The 6,000-nt window shown below is 45.4% G+C and overlaps 1 protein-coding gene across 6 annotated transcripts in view; it reads right to left on the reverse strand.

The window, feature by feature from the left end:
* LOC137413758 (uncharacterized) overlaps nucleotides 1-5,474 on the reverse strand; it is a 100,919-nt gene extending 95,445 nt beyond the window's left edge. For 4 of the 6 annotated variants that reach the window (XM_068099208.2, XM_068099200.2, XM_068099193.2 and 1 more), the window contains exon 1: nucleotides 5,290-5,441. The gene's annotated coding sequence lies outside the window, so the exon portion shown is untranslated. Of the gene's footprint in view, nucleotides 1-5,289 lie in introns of all 6 variants that reach the window. The other 2 variants (XM_068099216.2, XM_078769958.1) reach the window with 2 other exon arrangements.
* Nucleotides 5,475-6,000: the final 526 nt, after the last annotated feature.

Raw genomic sequence — 6,000 nt, forward strand, 5'->3', positions numbered from 1 at the left:
AAAAGCCCGTTTATCGGGCAGCAATATATATACACATTTATGTCGGGAAGTTTGCCCGGCAAAAGCTATACCGGGCATGCCCGGGTGTCAAGGGCGAGCCTTGGAAAGGCGAGTCTGGACCTGCCCGGGCGTGTTTGGCTGTGGCCTGGCAAGTCGAGGCTGGGCGTGCCCGGGCGCTCTGGACAAGCACTGGAAAGGCGAGAGCGGGCATGCCCGGACGCTCTGGGCGAGCCCTGGAAAGGCGATAGCGGGCATGGCCGGACGCTCTGGGCGAGCCCTGGAAAGGCGATAGCGGGCATGCCCGGACGCTCTGGGCGAGCCCTGGAAAGGCGATAGCAGGCATGCCCGGACGCTCTGGGCGAGCCCTGGAAAGGCGAGAGCGGGCATGCCCGGGTTAAGACGAGACCGGGCGTGCCCGGGAGGTTCGGGCATGCCCGGGAACAGTGAGTCCGGGCATGCCCGGGAGAGGCGCGTCTGGCCGTGTTCTGGCCGGTGCAAGGCGATTGTGTGCATCCAGCGGTAACCGCTACAACATCATCATTAACATATCTTATTCCCCATGCGGAGTACGTGACAATAAGCCATGTTTCATTTTTTTCCATGGAGCGGTTTCGGAGATATAGATGTGCATCTTTTTTCGATTTTTTCCAAGATGGCGTCTGTACCACATGACCTATGACGTTATAATTGTCATTAAAAAATTATACAGGAGGAGCCGCACATATTTTGAAAACGTGTCCATCGTTCTAACTAAACAGTTGTGGAGGAATTTTTGTTTTATTCATACTGATCAGATCAAGCGTTGTACTTGTCGAATTATGACATCATAATGAAGGAACCGATGACATCACCATCAACATCTCTTATTCCCCATGGTGAGAACTTGACAATGAGCCATGTTTCAATTTTTTTCCATTGAGCGGTTTGGGAGATAGAGGTGTAACGTTTTTTTCCAAGATGGCGTCCATACCACGTGACCTATGACGTCATAATTATGAATAAAAAAAATTATACAGGCGGAGGCCATCTTGTCATGGTAAAATTTCATGTCAATGAGACCAACGGTTGCTGAGAAAATGAATTTTTAAAATGCAGACATGGCCCACACGCACCTGAATGCTTAACCCCGCTTTTCGCTTCACGAGCGCAGGGTAATAATAACAATAAAAATAGCAAAGATAATCTACATCTATCTTTGGTGGCGAAGAGAATAAAAGGAAATAACTTTATTGCAAAATTTATGCTCATGAGTAAATAAAATCAGTGTCATTATTTATATTACAAGAAAAACCTGAAATTGTGTTTCATTGCTGTTGGAACACAATTTCAGGTTTTTCTTTGCTATTGTTATTGTTATTTTTTTCCATTGTTACCCAATTTTCATTCTTCTCTTTAACATGTGTTACTGGATCGGAAACACAAGATATTTGTTGTTCATTATTTTTGCAGCATGACTCATGACTTCATAATTATTCTCATGTTATTATGGTTTTAATTTGTCATTGATAAATGTCAGCGTCCCTACATTTGGCGGTGTCAACAATGTGCGCTTCACATTTGCAATGTTTCCCGAGAAGCTGAATAAACGTTCTGCAGGGCCGCTGGTTGCAGGCGCACACAAGTACTTTTTAGCCATTGTCGCGAGCGTCGGATACTTTTCTTTCCGAGGAGGTCCTCCATGTCCATTCCTACTTTCTTGCACAGAAAGAAAGCTAATGCCGTCGTCCATCTGCCCCACCCTGAAACATGAAAATGCTCCTGGAAAAGAAAATAAGAAGTAAAACCTGCTTCAAATTAAGCTAAACCTCCAGGAAAACTGTAAAAAAAAAACAATTACAGAAAAAATTGAACCTGGTTTATCCAAATCCTCAATTGCTCTGGACTTTTTTTTCATTTGCTGTTAATAAATATGCCGCGGTATCTTTGCTGTTAAGAAATATGCTTATTTTGGAAATTGCACAATACCCTACAGAGATACAATAGGCTCCTGGAAGGAGAAGTCCGACCCACATGGAAACAGTTTGTGAGGACGTTGTTACGTGCTCCTCCCCGACCCCCTGGTCACGGTGTACCTCCGAGCCCCGAGAGGAGTCACGGCAGAAAAATGTGTTATTCTGTATGTCAAAGATCAATGGTGAAGCGACACCAATTGTTACTCACAAACAAATATTGTATTACGATCACACAAGAATAACAGTACAACAATAATATGAATCAAAAGTACAATCAATATCCTATGATGGTACCATCAGTTTTATAATATATAACTCACTGTGCTCCAAGTGAGTGAAACAAGAATATCCCCAATGTCTCTAATCCCCGGCTTCAAGCCAGAGTCGATCCGCTCCAGCGATCGACAGATCAATGTCCAATCGAGACCAGAATCCCGTTGGGTTGGCAGGTACAGTCCGACTGCCAAAGCTGTGCAAAGGCGCCCTCCAGGCGACTGGGAAATCCAAAAGCGCCCTCCCGGCGACTGGGAAATCACACCCTCGGGTATGGACGTTCCACAGCTCGCAGTCGGCAAACCTCAGATTTACCTTCAGGTATATCCGCGTTGCACACACACACACCAGATACGTCTGAAAGCGGTGAAAACGGCTGACGTGAAGCAAAGAAAAACGTTGCGCGACGCGCAAAGGCTGAAGCGAAGCAAAGAAACCTTGCTAGATGCACAAAGCGCGCGAGTCAAAATGGCGGACGGCCCGTTCTCGAGACGTAACGGCCCGACAATGATTCTCTCCGGAATCGATCGCAAAACCTGACACGCAGGTTAATCTGTCACAGCGATAACCACTCTGTCACAGGAATAACCACTCTGTCACAGGAATCCCTTTCCTGGGAAACCCGAAAGTTTGCGAGTGACTGTCATTCGCCAACGTTCGCTCCAGACCGCAAAGCAACTATGCTTCTTGTCCGACTCCACTTGCTACGCCTTCTTTTTCTCCTCCTCTTCTTCGACGTCCGGTTCCGGTTTCATTTAAAACTAACTTTTTCACCTTTTGAAAACAGTTCATAAACAATAAACCTTTTGACAACAATAATAGTACATGGAATCGAAAATGTTTACAGTGGATGAAAACCACCACAACGGAAGTGACGAATCCGTAACAACGTCTGCTCATTTTCTTCACAACTTGACAACAAACAAGATGCAAAAAATTGACTTGTCTTTGTGTTTTGTAAAGAATGACAGGAGAAGCTTTTGATAGAATTTGTTGAACCAACGAACGGATTCTCAATGGATGAAGTGAGATAAGGCATTGTAGGGATCAACTCCGGAAACATGGAACCGTTACCGGCAGGTAATCTGTTCTGTGGGATTTAGCATTCGATTTCGTTTCGATGGCGGGAATCAATTTTAACCAGGTAATCGATTCTTTTGCACAATTCTACTTGTCACACACCCAACCTGTTTATCAAATTTTGTCCAAATCCATCCACAACTTTTTGAGATATCCTGGTCACAAACAGACAAACAGACATGAAAACATAACCTCCATTCACCTTCGGTGGCGGAGATAATTAAGCAAATAACATTCCAGCATGCTTAGGGTCATGAATAATAATGCTGCACAGGCCTGGTTGCCTATAATTATGACGAGCATGGCTGCAAGAGGAGACCCCCCTCCCTCCCCCCCCCCCCCCAACGTCACACCATCCATAGAGCACATGTGATCGCCCAATGGTTTGTTTAATGAGCATGACACGAATGTTATCCATACGTCATGGCCTTCTCAATCACCTATATCTGAACCTAATCGAGCATTTATGGGATATTCTGTAACGACGCCTGAGACAGCGTTTTCCACCTCCATCAAACAGGTGTGAGTTGATTGACTCTCTCGTGGAAGAATGGTGCCGCATCCCTCCTGCAGAATTCCAGCCGCTGGTGGACTCTATGCCACGGCGCAAACAGGCCGTACTCGCCGCACTTGCTAGCCCAACACCCTATTAAGTGACGGACATTGGTCCTTCCATTTATTTTGACTAGCAATGGTACCCGCCCTACGGGCGGAGCTTCAATTGGGAGGCCCAAATGAAAAGGCAAAATATCAGAAATTGAAGGCTTTTTTATTTTAAACGATTTATATAAACATCCGTTAAATCATATCACACGCAAATCATCAAAATCTAAACAGTATTTGTAGAATTTCAATAAAAGCCACATCACTTCATATCGGTAAATATTATTACATCGTGTTTGGAAAAACTGGAAAATTTCAAAAAAAAAATTGGAAAAACAATATAGCCTATTTTACTCCACGGGGTCCCAGGATAACACACCCAAAATTTCGTTGCGATCGGTTCAGCCGTTTTTGAGGTACCTGGGAGTAGACAGACAGACAGACAGGCAGACAGACATTTGGTGAATTCTAGTAAGATGCATTGCCCCCTATAGGTTATGCAGTGCCCCCTACAGGGTAGACCAGGAATTTGTAATTTGTTCAGCGTTACGGCGATAGCTAATCTTTGATGCCGGCAGACAGGACGCCCTGCTTAACGTTCATCCGAGGGACTAGGCATGTTAAAATTGTAGTTGTTCAGTTCGTTGCATCAGCTTTCTGGAGGCGTGGCTGTGCAGCTGATGCAGTGCCCCCGTTACCAGTAAGCCGGCACTCATTTTGCCAATCTGGGAAGAATGCCAGGCTGAGTCAACCCACCTGGTGTTAATTCAACGGCTGGCTCGAACTCAGGATTCCTGGAATGAATGCAATCGATGGATAGGAAGTGACATTGTGGGGGGAAGGTGGTGGATTGAGGAGGTGGTGGATGAAGTGGAGGAGGTGTGTGTGTGTGTGTGTGTGTGTGTGTGTGTGTGTGTGTGTGTGTGTGTGTGTGTGTGTGTGTGTGTGTGTGTGTGTGTTCTGACAATTCTGTATGGTGAAAGCAAAGAACGCCCAAGAATGGCCGGAGGTTCATATATTTAAAATACCATTCAAACAAAGCGAGCGGACTTAAAAATATATTCAAACAAAAGGGGAGGGGCGTAAAAAAAAAAACGGACAAAGATCTTGAAAGAGAAAAATAAAATAATGAAGAAGAGGGAAATGGAAAGAAGACCAAACATCATCCATCGATCGATCGCTCAGGTCCGAGTACGTGCGACGCTCCCGCGCATACACCACCCGCCATCGAACTCCGCGCGGGAGAGGCCGCCCTTGCCTTACCTCGTCCACCATATTAAGGCAAGGCAACCCCATTTAAGGCACCCGGAGCCCATATATGGCGAGACATTGTACGAGGTGGGCCCGGCCCCCGTGGATCCCCGGGCGCGCTCACCACTACCTGAACGCTCGCGTGACGGAGCCTGGGAGTCCGGGTAGGGGTCACAAGATCCGGATCCTCGGCCCGCGGAACTCGATGGAGCCAACGAGCACGGAAGCTGCGACAAAACGGTCAGATGAGGGCGCTCCTTCTACCTGAACTTCAACAGCCTCATCCTCCTCCTCACGAGATTCTTCTTCTTCATTACATACACAGGCCGACGATCAGCATTAGGTCTTGTGCAGGTTTAATATCGACAACGTTCACATTTTAACTTTCGCATCAAACTTCAAATGACATCAAACGTTCCTACGAAAAGAATCCGTTAAATTAACTTTTCCATGAAAAATGGAACCAATGAATGTACATTTATTAAAGGATTGCTGGATTATCGTTAAAACGGTGGATTATTTAATGAATTTGTTGAATGTTTCTCTTGATCTGATGAGAGTTAAACACATCAAATGTTTTTAAACGTTTTATTCACAGATCGTGTTATCAGGAATAAATAAATAAATACCTACATACATACTACATACCACATATTTGTCTACTTTGAATGGTGTCATTCTTCGGTCCACCAACTCATCGGGTACATGGAACATTGGGTACACCATTGGCTATTTATTGCTGGGTACAGCGTTAGGTATTCATTGCTGGGTACAGCATTGGCTATTTATTGCTGGGTACAGGATTGGGTATTCATTGTTGGTTACACCGTTGGGTATTTAT

This window comes from Myxine glutinosa, chromosome 1, assembly GCF_964187855.1.
Source record: "Myxine glutinosa chromosome 1, kmMyxGlut1.1, whole genome shotgun sequence".
NCBI classification, from domain to species: Eukaryota; Metazoa; Chordata; class Myxini; order Myxiniformes; family Myxinidae; genus Myxine; species Myxine glutinosa.